The sequence below is a fragment of the Balaenoptera physalus genome, assembly GCF_965194825.1.
Source record: "Balaenoptera physalus genome assembly, chromosome: 11".
Taxonomy (NCBI): domain Eukaryota; kingdom Metazoa; phylum Chordata; class Mammalia; order Artiodactyla; family Balaenopteridae; genus Balaenoptera; species Balaenoptera physalus.
Window position 1 is genome coordinate 29,892,802 of NC_138896.1, and position 14,116 is coordinate 29,906,917.

General features: G+C 40.0%; 1 long non-coding RNA gene across 1 annotated transcript in view; it reads right to left on the reverse strand.

The window, feature by feature from the left end:
- Positions 1-12,801, reverse strand: part of LOC309638569 — a 71,388-nt gene extending 58,587 nt beyond the window's left edge. The window contains exons 1-2 of the long non-coding RNA XR_014251202.1: positions 9,939-12,801; positions 9,404-9,475 (exon numbers count right to left, since the gene is read on the reverse strand). This is a non-coding gene — a long non-coding RNA (uncharacterized lncRNA). The remainder of the gene's footprint in view (positions 1-9,403; positions 9,476-9,938) is intronic.
- Positions 12,802-14,116: the final 1,315 nt, after the last annotated feature.

Consider the following 14,116-nt stretch of genomic DNA (forward strand, 5'->3'; position numbering starts at 1 on the left):
GGATCGGAAAGAATACACCATAATTGAGTTATGTTATCAAGGTAGATGTCCTAGCCCCTATTTCAGAGGACAAGCAATGAGGGGTGGGGGGACCACGTTCAAGTGTGGGCACGTGAGAGGTGGCTGGAGTACTGGTTAGGTGACGAGCATGGAATTCTCAATGTAGTTTTGATCATGTTTTAATACAAATGTGAGATCACCTACATGCAGAACATCCTTGTACAGGTAGCCATCACGGCATGTGTAATAATTAATAGTAACCCTCTTTTTTTCTTGTCCTGCAACAGGCAGGGGCACAGATTATAACTTCATTTTTACTTGGCAGCCTGAAACAAGGAAGAGTTCACGTATTTACTGACAGAATTGCAGAACTAAATAGTGGTGCCTTTGGAAACTTGTAATTAAAGCAGGAAATGGGGAAGGAGGGGCCATTAAAACTTAAATTAGGAAGTCACCTGCTGAAACTTAAGTGTAAGCATTTAGTTAGAGTTTCGTACTCATTAAAAGCCATGTCCTTTCAAGATTTTAATGTGGCAAAAAAAGGAAGTGTCTTAGTCTATTCAGGCTGCTGTAACAAAATACCATAGACTGGGTGGCTTATAAACCAGAGAAATTTATTTCTCACAGTTCTGAAGGTGGGGAAGATCAAGAGCAAGGTGCCAGTATGGTTGAGTTCTACTAAGACCCTCTTCCTGGTATAGTCAGTAATTTCTCTATGTCCTCATGCGGTGGAAGGGGTGAGGGGTCTCTTATAAGAATAACCATCCCATTCATGAGGGCTCCACCCTCATGACCTAATCGACTCCAAAAGGCCCCACCTCCTAAACCATCAACTTTGGGAGGATTCAACATGTGAACTTGGGGAGGGCACAAACATTCAGACCATAGCAGGAAGTAATCCTCCACAGTTGCTTAACTTTCTAAGTAGGGTAGTAGAGGTCTAGCTATATATTTTGCTCTGAAGGAGGACCCTGGACAGCACTTGGAAATGCAGATGAATCCTGCTCTTGGGGGCCCCCCATCTCTTGATGAAGCAGCCAGGAGCCTGGGATTGTCTCTGTGAGCATCTACACAGGAGTGGACCATGACACCTGGCTTTCATCACCATAGCATCTTTTGTTTTCAAAAAGTTTTTAGAATAAATGTCTCCATATTTCTCCATTAATGTTGGGTTTGGGTAATTAAAATGAACTTATTAGAGTTTTGTTGTTAGTTTTTAATCTTATTTTTTGGTATTTTAATTAATGGCTGTGGGTGGTTACTGACAAGGGTACAACTTCTATAAACTATTTATTTTCCTGATAAGATGCCTATTACATTCTAGAAACCAATAATATGAGCTTTTATCACTTGAGCAATTACTGTGAGTCAGGCACTTTGCTAAGCCCGTTTCGCTCACCCACTTTTATTCTCACAATAATCCAGTGTGTCAGGATGGTTTCTATTATTACCATCCCTGTATTACAAATGACAGAAATCAAGCTTGGAGAGACTGGGTGACATACTTCAGGTCACCCAGCTAGGAAGTGGCAGAGGCAGGATTTGAACCCAGGGAACCTGGCCCCAAAGCACGTCCTCATAACACTAAATAGCGGTACATCCTTCTTAAAGAGAAAATTGTTACCCACAAGAGACAGCACCATTGACTTTGTTGTCATCATAATCCACACTCTGGGTTCTCTCAAGTCTTAGGGAAAAAGTGGCTAATTTGTTGTATAACCTACATTACAAATGGAAGAGGAAAAGGACTCCTGTTGTATGCCAGTTTCCTTCCTCCTCAGCTTCCTTCTCTGGAAGCCCCCAAATACCACCCCTCCTTGTGAGAATTATGCAATAGACCAGCCTAGGATGAGACCTAGCAGATGTGAGAGGGGGCCATTCACTCTTTGAAGAAAAATATCTGATAAAAATGCATCTTTTTAGTGAGGGCATATAGAGGTAAATGTTGAACAAATGTTATAAATTCTAACGCTATATTCTAGCATGCACTGTCTATTCACAGCAATTAGCTTTTTTTTTTTTTTTTGAGCAGTGTTCTACCTTGTTCCTTCACAAAAATAGCCCTGGTCATTAGAGACCCAGTAGGCCATAGAGTAAGGAATATATATGGATTTTTCTCTTCTGGCGGAGACAGGAACTAGATGAAATCTGAACAGTCTTAGTTCAAGCTTTGTCTTCAGGTGACTTGGAATTTGCAGAAGAAATAACCTTTGGGGAAGGTTATTAACTCATGTAAGAGACATTAAACAATTATTTTGAAAAGCACTTAAGGGAAGGGGAATGATGTTTACTTCAGATGCCTGTAAACTCTCCTTTGATTTTTATTGCTGTCGTTGCTGGAGGGGAACATGTTAGAATCATAATACAGAAGTAGAGAGATCAGCCTAACATCCTGGCTTTGCTGCTTAAGAAGCTGAAATCCAAGCAGGAGAAATGTCATGTTATGTGCACTTGTTCGATGTTCCATGACCAGTGAAGACAACCCTCTGGGTGAGATGGTTTAAATGAATGATTATCTGAAGACAGAAAAAATGGAACAAATGTGTAAATTTCCAACTTCTTTTGGCAGCAAATCTTTTCCTACAACACATTAGTTTATAGATCTCCAGGACAAAAGCAGATTAAAGCTGATAAATCCAACTCAGCATTTAGTTGAGTATACTTCATTGTTTGCAGAATGCATTACACACCTCCGCAGAGCCCTAGGGGTCAAAAAGCACATTTTGAAAAACACTGAACTAGATAAACCTTGAATGTTAGGTGCTTCCCCAAATTTCGCAGTGCCTTGACAGTTTCACAAGGTCATGTGACCAATTTGGGCCAATGGGATATAAGTAGAATGGTAAGTGGCGATTCCAAGCTGAAGAAGGACATAAGGATATATATTGTCTTTACTTCCCTCTTCCCCTGACGTTGTGATGGAGGAGACAGGCGGCAACAAGAAGGCAGAGCCCCCATCAGCCTAAGACCCTGAGTGTCAGTGAGGAGGAAAGAGCCCTTCCCATTGTCTGCACTGGCTGTACAACGTGAGCAAGAGACAATGATGTTTGCCACCACAGCATAAATTAGCCTATCCGAACAATCTCAGAAATGGAATTCTCTAGTTCCTGTTCTTTTTTTTGCCTTTAGTCTTTTCTCTAATATCATATCTTTCAGAGGAATACACAGTTCCAGCATGCTGCATTCCAGCTCAAGAGTGGCAGTGGATTATACTAAACTGACTTCACGGATATGCTATGCAGTAACATTTTTTTATGGTTGTAACATTGCAGTCAAAATTATATTTTGGCTGCTGTCCTTTATTTTCTGAGCAATCAATTGGCTTACTAAATAGAAAAGGGTTCTCACGCAAAATAATTTCTAAGTGAGTCACATAGGTTATTAACTCATGTCAGAGACGTTAAACAATAACAACCAGTATATGTTGAGCACCTACTGTGTATGAGGTAATTATAGGGAATAGAGCGTAGAGGTTCAGTATAGAAAATTTGATATCCAATAACTTGCATTCAAAATCCAACTCCACTATTTTCTGATTGTGAGGCTTTTTGCAAATTACTCCTCTCCCTAAGCCTTGGGACTACAGTGAAGCAAATAAGGCCCAGTCTTTAAGGTTGCTATGGCTTGAATTAGTACTCCAATACAAAGTCGAGCCACGGTAAGTACAAACCAAGTATCATAATATTGATTGGGTGACTTTAACCAACTCTATCATCAAGACTGAAATTTTCTTTCTGTTTTATAAAAAAATGTCTTATTAGATCACTAATAATTTCTTATGCAAAAGTATAACAACAGGAAAGTTCTATTAGAATATGTTGCTCGATTGAATGGTAATCAGGAATATTATTTTAAATTGCTCTCTCCTTTCATTTAATCACCTCAATATGAAATGCTTGTCTAAAAGCAACCAGGGATTTATTCTTTCCCCTTCAATGTGTTAACCAGCCGTTGTATATTTAATTAATTAGATTCATGGATTGCATTAAATATTTTCCATCACATCTAATGTAATATTCCTTATCTGTTCATTAACACATGAGTCTAACCGTAGCAGAACTAACTAGTTTAACAGAGATTATTTTCTTCCACTTTTAAAAGTAAAGAAAATAGCAATTCAAAACTGGAAAAAATCCAGTTGATGTCCAAAACTCTCTGAAGTAGGAAATAGGTAGGAAACTATTGTATAAAAGAAAGAATAATGGTTGTACTGTGGGAAGATACAAGTTCAAATTCTAGCTTTGTCCTTCAGTTTCATATAATAATGAGCAAATCAGTTCAGATCTTTGAGCTTCAGTTTCTTCACAAGTTAAACATCATACTATACTCTTTTTTTTTTTTTTTCCATCACACTATACTCTTAATTCAGAAGACTATGTGTGGGACAGCTGGATTTTCACATGCAAAAGAATAAAGGTGGACCCCTATCTCACACCATATACAAAAATAAGCTCAAAATGGAGTAAAGAACTAATTATAAGATCTATAAAATTCCTAGAAAACATAGGTATAAATCTTCATTACCTTGGAGTAGGCAACGTTTTCTTAGATATGACACTAGAGGCACATACAAGATAAACTGGACATCATCAAAATTAAAAACATCTTTGCCTCAAAGGACACCATCAAGAAAGTGAAAAGTGTGCCATGTGTGCTGTGCTATGGTGTGAATCTGTGTGTCCATCTCCCCCACCCAAATTCATACGTTAAAAACCTAATGCCCAAGGTGATGATATTAGGAGGTGGGGCTTTGGGGAGGTAATTAGCTTCACGAGGGCAGAGCCCTTGTGAATGAGATTAGTGCCCTTTATAAAGTGCCTCTTATAAAAGAGGCTCCAGACCCTTCCACCATGTGAGGACACGGGGAGAAGTCAGCCACCTGCCACCCAGAGGACAGCCATTCTGGCACTCTGATCTCAGACTTCCAGCCCCCAGAACTGTGAGAAATAAATTTCTGTTGTTTATAGACTTATAGTATTTTGTTCTAGCAACCACATGGACTAATACAAGATCAGAGAAAATTCTGCAAATCGTACACCTGAATGGGGACTTGTACCTAGAATACATAAGAACTATTCCAACTCAATAATAAAAAGATGACCCATTTTAAAAATGAGCAAATTATCTGAATAGACAGTTCTCTGATGAAGACATAAAAATAGCCAATAATTACATAAAAAGATACTCAACGTAACTATCTGTCAGAGGAATGTAAATCAAAATAAAAATGAGATACTACTTCACAGCCACCTGGATGGTTATCGTCAGAATGACAAGTGTTAGTGAGGATATGGAGAAGTTAGAATCCTCATAATGCTGACAGGAACGTAAAAGGTACAGTTGCTTTGGGAAACAGTCTGGCAGTTCCTCAAGTGGTTAAGCACAGAGTTACCATATGATCCAGAAAGTCCAGTCTTAGGTATATACCGAAGAGAATTGAAAACAGATGTTCAAACGAAAATTTTACACAAATGTTTACAGCAGCACTATTCATAACAGCCAAAAAGTAGAAACAACCCAGATGTCCGTCAACAGACGAATGGATAGATAAAATGTAGTATTTCCATACAATGGAATATTATTTGGCAATAAAAAGAAATGAAGTACTGATAAATGCTACAACATGGATGAACCTTGAAAACATTTACACTAAGTGAAAGATGCCAGACACAAAGGACTACATATTGTATGATTCCATTTATACGAAATTTCCAGAAAAAGCAAATCCACAAAGACAGTAGAGTAGTGTTTGCCTAGGGCTCTGGGCTATGGGATGATTGAGCAAGTGATAGCTAACTTGCATAGGGTTTCTTTGGGGGAGTGATGAAAATGTTTTAAATGAACTGTGGGATAGTTGCACAACTCTGTGAATATACTAAAAGCCATTACACTTTACATGGGTGACTATGTGTTATGCCAATTATAGCTCAGCAAAGACTATTTTTAAAAGGCTATTACGGGGAATTCCTTGGTGGTCCAGTGGTTAGGGCTCCACGCTGTCACTGCTGAGGGCCTGGGTTCAATCCCTGGTCAGGGAACTAAGATTCCGCAAGATGTGTGGTACGGCCAAAAAAAGGAAAAAGGCTGTTGTGAAAAATAATCAGTAGGATAAGTTTAACTCTTAGAACTCAAGGCCAAACATGCAACTTCTTAAATACTCTATAAAGCATCACAATTCTTGATTCTGAGGCCCTGTTCTTTTGGGCCAGCTGTAGATTGTCTATGAATAATTAATTCTGAGGCCCTCTATCCTCCTAAGCTTCAGAGTAGAATTAGGGATGATATCTGGTGCGTAGAAAAATGAGCAAGTGACCCTCGTCAGCAATGTTGTTGTCCACTGAAATCCCATAACTTCCTGTGTTTTCTGTGCCTCGCTCAGCACGGCTAGGACTTTGGAGCCTGTGTTTCCTTCTGCCTGGACTTCCTGGGTCTCAGATCTCCATCAGACTCCAGTCTCCAGGGCTCGGCCATCTCACCCCTCACCAGCCTAGGGACCAAGCTTCACTGTGGTGTCCCCGAAACTCAATTCTACTTGTTCTTAAAGAGTTGGCCTTGATGGCTTATGAAACTCACAACCTAGCTACATTTTAAGGACAGAAATGGCTTAAACTTAAAAAATTTCCAGGAAGTGATGAGAAAGAGTTACATTCCATTTTTCTGGTACAGCAAAGAAAAGAACAAACAGAATAGTTAAATTGCTATATTAGAGCATTCTGGAGGTTTATATATACCTTGCTATAATGATACCATGAGTTACAGATAATAATAAGTTAATGCTAATAATAATAAAAATAAACATACATTAATTGAGTCTTTGTGTTTGGCATGGTGTTAAGCACTTCCCATGCTTTACCTTTCTTCTGTCAAGGAGAACAAATAAGAACAACACTCAGTAAGGAAATATTGATTTTGGTCCTCAGTTCCAAGAAATGTGACAAACTAATTCATAAAATAAGCATCCTGGAATTGTTTACAATACTTTATTGAGGATGTTGGCTGAGACACCAGGGATGCTTGCTGTATAGTTGCTTACACTGGTGAAAATAGGCAAGAGCATTTTATTTTTCAATTCATTTATCCATCAAAAGAAATGGAAGCAGAGTTTTCACTTAAGAAAAAGAGCTTGCAAGGCAATGTTTTTCATTGCAACACTCGACAGAGATCATCCACTGTCTCATGGAGAGAGCCCAGGGTAAAGAAGGGAGGGCCTTCCTGGACTGGATAGTGGGGCTTAGAAGATAAAGCTCTAAACTGAGTCCAAGTTGCACAGCTGAGTCATACCTTCCGGGCCTTTTTTTCTCCTCTGCAGCATGAGAAGGCTGGCCTAGACTAGAGAAGCCACAAGACACTCCACATGCCTCACGTCCACTTTTTGCTCTGCACACATGGTTTTGCAATAAATATTGCATTAGTAGGTGCCTACTAAAGGCAAACTCTGTGGAGTAAATAAGCCCCAGCTATAGGCCTTTCTGAATCTTTTGTCATAAAGGGGATGAAGGGCAAAGTAGCTTGGAGCAGTGGGAAGAATCCTGACTCTAGGCTCAAACCTCTCCATCCCAGTTCTGACTCATGCATTTATGAGCTCTCTTACTACTTGATCTCTCTTGGCCACAGTTTCCTAACCTATAAAACAGGGATAATGATAATAGCTGCCTTACCCTAGTGTTTAGGACGATTCACTTTGTGAACTCTGTTGCCCATCAAGTATCATACAGCTACAAGATACAATCATGTAAAGACATGTCTGTATCAACTTCCCCACCCCTACACTTCAATTTTCACTGTAGCTCTCAGCACTGTTAGACCTAGGAAATGTCTAGCTGTCATTCTGGGGAAACTCAATTGTGTTTTTCTCCAGTAGCTGTAAGCACCGCCCTCTGCTTTTCCTGTCACAGTTGTCCTGACCCTTCCTTGCAGTTTCAGGCAAACAAGGCTCATATCTGAGCCCCACGTACTTCATATTCTCCTCGGCCAGCTTGCTGTGAACAACTTCAGTTCTTTTCTAACTTAAATTTTCAAGGTTTCAATCTATCTCCCCTTCTTTCTCTTGTGGAAGAGGCCACAGCAAATCCTGGAACCTTCTTTTCCATGAAAATGCTCTTTGTGGGGACGTAAAGACCAAAACCCAACATACAAGACAAAAAAGCTTGTCTAGCCTCTGAGTTGCATTTCCAGCATTCTTTTCCCATGTAGTGTTAATTTGTCATCTGTCCAAAAGGAGAAACAAGTCCAAAATAAAAAAGTAAGGCATTATCCTCCGTAGGTCAGGGTCTGAAACATAAATGGACTAAACTTCATAAGAATGTTTCTAGATGAGCCCCCAAACCGCAATCCAATTTGAGAGACTCTACATGTTGAGATTTTGCTGAGCTTTTTCTATATCATAATATGTCATTCAAGATGACTTCATGGGAAGCCAGAAACTACTTTTGAGGATATTCATCCATTCATTCATTCATCTGTTCACTCATTTATTCATCACCAAAAATGAACCAAGAGAGTGCCAGGCACTGGGCAAAAAAAAAGAGGGAGAGTCACACCCTGCCTTCAAGAATGTCCTTATTAGGAGTTAGACTGTCTCCCTCCCAAGAGCCCTTCTAATATGATGTATCTATTACAATCCTATGATGTAGATACTAACAGTATCTTCATTTTTCAAAAGAGGAAACTGAGGCACAGAAGGGGTGAGTAATTTCCTAAGTCACACAGGGAGGAGGTGGGGGGCATTCGGCCCAGGCATTTTGGCTCCGGGACCTGTGCTATTAACTGTCTTAGTTTCCTCTTCCATGGTCACTGTCAGTGCTTTCCCTCAAAGGAGTGAGTCACGCAGAGTTTTCAGATATTACGTTGAAGGCTTTCAAATCCCCCCACCTCTATCTAAACATCAAGTAGACAGTCATCTCTTCCAGTGCTTTATAAGCCCAAACGTATCTGAGACCTTTTAAATCTCATGAAGCAGTGTTTACTAGGAGGATGATTTCGTGCCTTTTTAGTTCTTACTTGAAAAATCTGTTTTCCCTAAATCGTTTCACACTTCCTATCACTGCCATCATTGGGAGGAATAACATAATCAGAGGAAGGAGAATTAAACAGTAATAAAAAGCATTCACATTGTCTAGCTTGTTAGCCCTGTTATCAAGATGCTTCTGTGATTTCATGCTGAAAATGTCTACCGAACTCCATCAACATTCCATGGACCCACAGGATCAATCTCCCGACTCAATGTGTGATAGATGGCAAGTGCCGTAAATGCTGCAAAATCTGGATACATTTCCAACAAAACAGCTACCGGTCGGCAATGACTAGCATTTATAAGGCTTGAGAGTGTAGCTGGGGGGTGTGGGGGAAGTACATTCGACCTTATTCTCCCAGGCAACTAGTTTCTATTAGATATTTTTCCTACCAGTATATCTCAGCTCACTGTCTGCTTCCCTTTTCAACAGTCATCCATTGCCATAATTGAGAAGATTTTTATCTAGGAAGAAAAGAATGGATTAATATTAGGCAAGCTAATGAAATAAAACATCACTTTGATAGATCAAATATGAGGAAAAAATGAACCATCTCAGTGGATATTGAAAAGGCATTCAATGCTATTGTTACCATTATTGATTTAAATAAATTATTTTAAATTAAGAAAAGAATGTAAAATATCTCATTGATAATTTTTATACTGATTACATGCTGAAATGATAATATTTTGGGTACCTTGGGTTAAATAAAATATATTTTTAAAATTAAAAAAAAAAACAGTCATCCATTACCCCCACCAACACACATACACACACACACACACACACACACACACACACACACACACAGATATACAACACATCTTACTGGGACTTTCTGAAATACAGAGCATGCGTCCTTATTATGAGATTAAATGAATACATTTAGAAGTAGAAAATGATAGAAAATAATAGACCATCACTAACCTCAGTGGATGCTGAAATAACTGCTGCTATCAAAATCCAAGAGTGGCCTAAAAGTCTTGTCACCCCTCAGTGGTGGGCATCAAATCCACGTCTTCTAGAACACAAAGGAAGTTCTATCATCTGAAGCCGCCCTCAGCCTTTTTTAATGTTGTGATTCACATCTTCTTTCATGCTGGAAAGGCAAAAGTAGAAACTGCAGAGCCCTTGCTTTGTGTCTTTTCCCTTCATACAAGTGCCTCTTTCTGTTATCTCTGGTTTTCCTTTGCTGAGCCATTTCCAATCTCCACTGACACCTTCAGAAACTTTTCCCCAAACTGTGTTCCTTTCCTCTTGGGAACAGAGCAGCATTGCATTTCCCAGCCTTCCTTGCAGTTGGGTGTGGCCATGTGACTAAGTCCTGGCCAATGAAATGTGGACAAAATTGATACATCATTTCTAGGCCTATCAAAAACCATCTATGCACCACTTTGTTCTCTTCCTCCATCAGGGTGTCAGTGAATGGCTCTGAGTCCCTCAGGGATGGTGGAGCCATGGATGGAAGATGTCTGGGTCGCTGAATGACTGTGCGGAGAGGGGTGACCTCCTCCCAGCCCAATGAGCATTGAAATGTAAAGACAGTACATAATAAACTTTTACAGTGTTAAACCACTAAAATTTTGGGATTGTTAGTTCTGCCAGATAACCAACACTTTATGTTTACATAAGAATTGTGTAACATAATTTAAATGCTGTGCTGTCCTTTGAATCAGATTTAAATAAGCTTCAACATCACTTGAAAATTATTTCTGTTACCATGCCATGAAGAAAACTAAACCGAGTTTTCTTAGTTTGGAGTGCAAGTACCATAAAATGAAATGAAACAAAATTAATTTAAAGCAGATTAAAATTTAATTTGATTTGATTTTCTGTATTTCATCCATCAACAAATGGGATGGCAAGATATCTCTATATACTTTTCAAATGTTTATGTTCTTTTTATACGGGTCTTCCAGAACTTGTTTATATGGGTCCCAATGAGCTTGTTTTTGTAATTCCGAGCTCCTACTTCAGAAAGTAGTTTTATATTTAATTCAGTATTTTTGATTGTTGCTAAGCATCCACTTAGTCCAAATTAATAATAACACAAGCACTAGCTTCAAAAGCTGAAAACAGGATGGGTTGGAGTGGGGGCACTAGAATTATTTCCCTCTGATTTGGAAAAACCAGAGGCTTTGCCTGTGAACCCCCAGAACAATTTTTTTTTCTATTTTTTTTCTTCTTTACTAAGAGATTCTGGTCTAGTAAAGAAGAGAGTACAAGTGCAAAGTTGTGTTTGTCAAGTGGTCAGAGGTTCATTAACTCCTCTCCAATTCTTATTCTAGAAAAAAAAAGCTCATTTGCAGAAGGGAAACACCTGGCAGGCGAAGAAGGCTGATAGAGTTGGGATTGGGCTGACCACGGGCATGGAAGGAAAAGAAATGACTCCGTGTGGTCATTCCGGTCTGCGGAACCTGCAGACAAAGTCAAGGATCAGTTACTGCAAGAGAGACACTTGTAGGCACACGAGCCCAAAGATAGCTGCCAAACCAAAAGACTGAGCAATGAAGTAAGTTCAAGGTTAACAAAGGTATGTATGATCATGGCACCAGTTTAGGGAAAAATCTCAGGCTGGGTGTGTTGAGCCCACCCAAGTCCCAAGTCTGAAGCTTTCCCTTACCAGTTAGCTCCATCCTGCAAGCCTGATGGGCCCCCTGGGGCTCAAGAGTGCTGTGAGCATAGACATGCTGGTGGCAGAGAACAGGGCAGGGGATTCTCCACACAAGGCAAGTCAAACTTGGCTGAAAAAAAGACACGGAGCTCAAATGAGATCTCACCTGCTAACTGATAAACAGTCATCGTGCTGACTGCTGCTAAGGAACGTCTTCATCCTATGCCAGCCGTAGGGACAGCTAGTGCGGTCCCTGAGTATAGCAGATGTACAGCCAGGGCACCAGGCTGGCTCCTCTTTGGTCCCTGGCTGAGGCTAATGCAAGGTGTTGATGGAGTAGAGGCTGGGCGTCTTCAAATGCTGATCTCTCTCCTCTTTCAGCCCCCTTCAAGTCATGCTGCCACCATTTCCCCTTTCCCCTCTGACCTCTCTTTTATTTCCCCTTCCTCTTTTCTTCCCACTGCCAGAGAATCTTTTCTAACTGGGGGCTGGGGTGAACAGAGCCTTTCTATTTCTCAAGTTTTATTTTTCTCCCATTTTATTGATCAGAGCAAATCACAGACCCCAGCTGAATATCAGTGTGGTGAGCACTGCAGTTCCCTCTTAGGGAACGGCCATCATCCTGCCAAGATGTCCTTCTAACTAATCTGCTGTAGCCAGGATTGGACCTGTAGACTAGTGAGAGGACCAACTCCAGACTGGAGTGTCAAAGAGCCAGAGGGAGGGGATTTTAGTTTGAAGCTTGAGAGAAATATTGAAGCCAGACACAAATCTCAGGAAGATTTTGGCTTCAGTGAGGAAAGTATAAACCTTGGCAGAATACTAAGATTAGTAAGGCGTAATTGATAAAATGTAGTTAATGAATGAGTTTTGTGTTTGATCAAGTTAACTTAAAAGATAAAGCGTCACTGGTCTGTAATACACAATAGGAACTCTGAACCTTGGTTTTATGGGGTTTGGTGGGAATGGCAGGAGAATCTAATAACAAAATTGTTGGGGAAAGTTGTATTTAGTGAATAAGGGGACCCCCAAAGTTACTCAGAGTTTGGCAAATATTATCTGAATGTCAGTGGAAGAGTTTCAGTCTGTATTTGAATCTTCTTCCTTTTGTTTTGTTGCTTGTGGTTTTGCTGTTTCTATTCCTGTTGTTGTTTCTTCCTTCCTTCCTTTCTCCCCCTCCTCCTCCTCCTTCTTCTAACCCCCTCCTCCGCCTCCTTTCCCCCTCCCCCGCCTCCTTTCCCCCTCCCCCTCCCCCTCCCCCTCCTCCTCCTCCTCCTCCTTCTTCTTCTTCTTTGTCTTCGTCTTCGTCTTCTTCTTCTTCTTTTCTACTTCTCCTCCTTTTCTTTCCTCATCCTCACTCTTCTCTTTGCCTCCTCTTCTTTCTTCCTCTTCCTCTTTCTTCTTTCTTATTATTCTTTTCCTCATCACTATTTACATCACACCTTTTCCAATTCTTTGAGTGTTCAATCAAGTCTCAAGAGGTTCTTTCAAAATGTACTTTTTTAATACTAAAACTGTACACCAGTTGTCTCAATTAGGCTTCTGTTTGGCTGCATATAATGGAAAAATTCCAGGACAACAGCAATGTAAACACACAAGGGCTCTTGATCTCACATTAAGGATGCCTGAGGTCAGCAGTCCAGGACTGGCTTGACACCCCATAGTGTCATCAACCTGAGACGTAGAAGGGCAAAGAGACCTGATAAGGTCACACATCAAATTACTGGCAGAACTTGGACAGCTGGAAAACAAGACAAATTTTTAACTTGAACAGTGGAACTCTAAATCATTTCTACATTTGGTTCACTGTGAACTTGCCTTTTTTTCCTCCTTATCTTCTTCTTTTCTCTGATTTACTTTAGCTGGTTTTATCTTCCATTTGCAGTATCCACGTGATGAAATACACCACTTGGTCTTATTCATCAGGAAGACAATAAGTGTCAGAAATACAGAAGGCACTGACTCTGAGGTGGTGAGGCACCTAATTATGGCCCGGACAGGGTTTTTGGGAGGAAAAAAGATGCAACACCCAGAGGTCAGAAAGGGAGCACAGGTACAAAGGAGTCAGAGAGAATTTATGTGATTATGATATGGGACACAAGGGTCCCATTGACTTAGTCATTTTTGGTGCTTTTGGCTTTTTCCTCTATTAATAACAGATAGACTATAGTGATATAACAAGAAGGCAGTGGGTGTGGTAGAAAAGGATGTGAGCTTTGATTTCAGATTTCTGAGCTTATATTCAAATACTACTTATTTATCAATTAAGTGTCTTGGGTAAACTACTTCTATAACCTCAGTTTCCTCATGTGTTAAATAGAGGTAATAGTCTCCATTCCAGAATGTGGTTGTCAGAATTAAATGAGGTAACATACATAAATGTTTTGGCCCTTCTACCTTAAACAAAGAACAACAAACTGGAACAAAAACAGTCATGGAAATTCATGTTTACCGAAGTAGGTAAGTTAGTTACTGATAATTTGCATTTTTA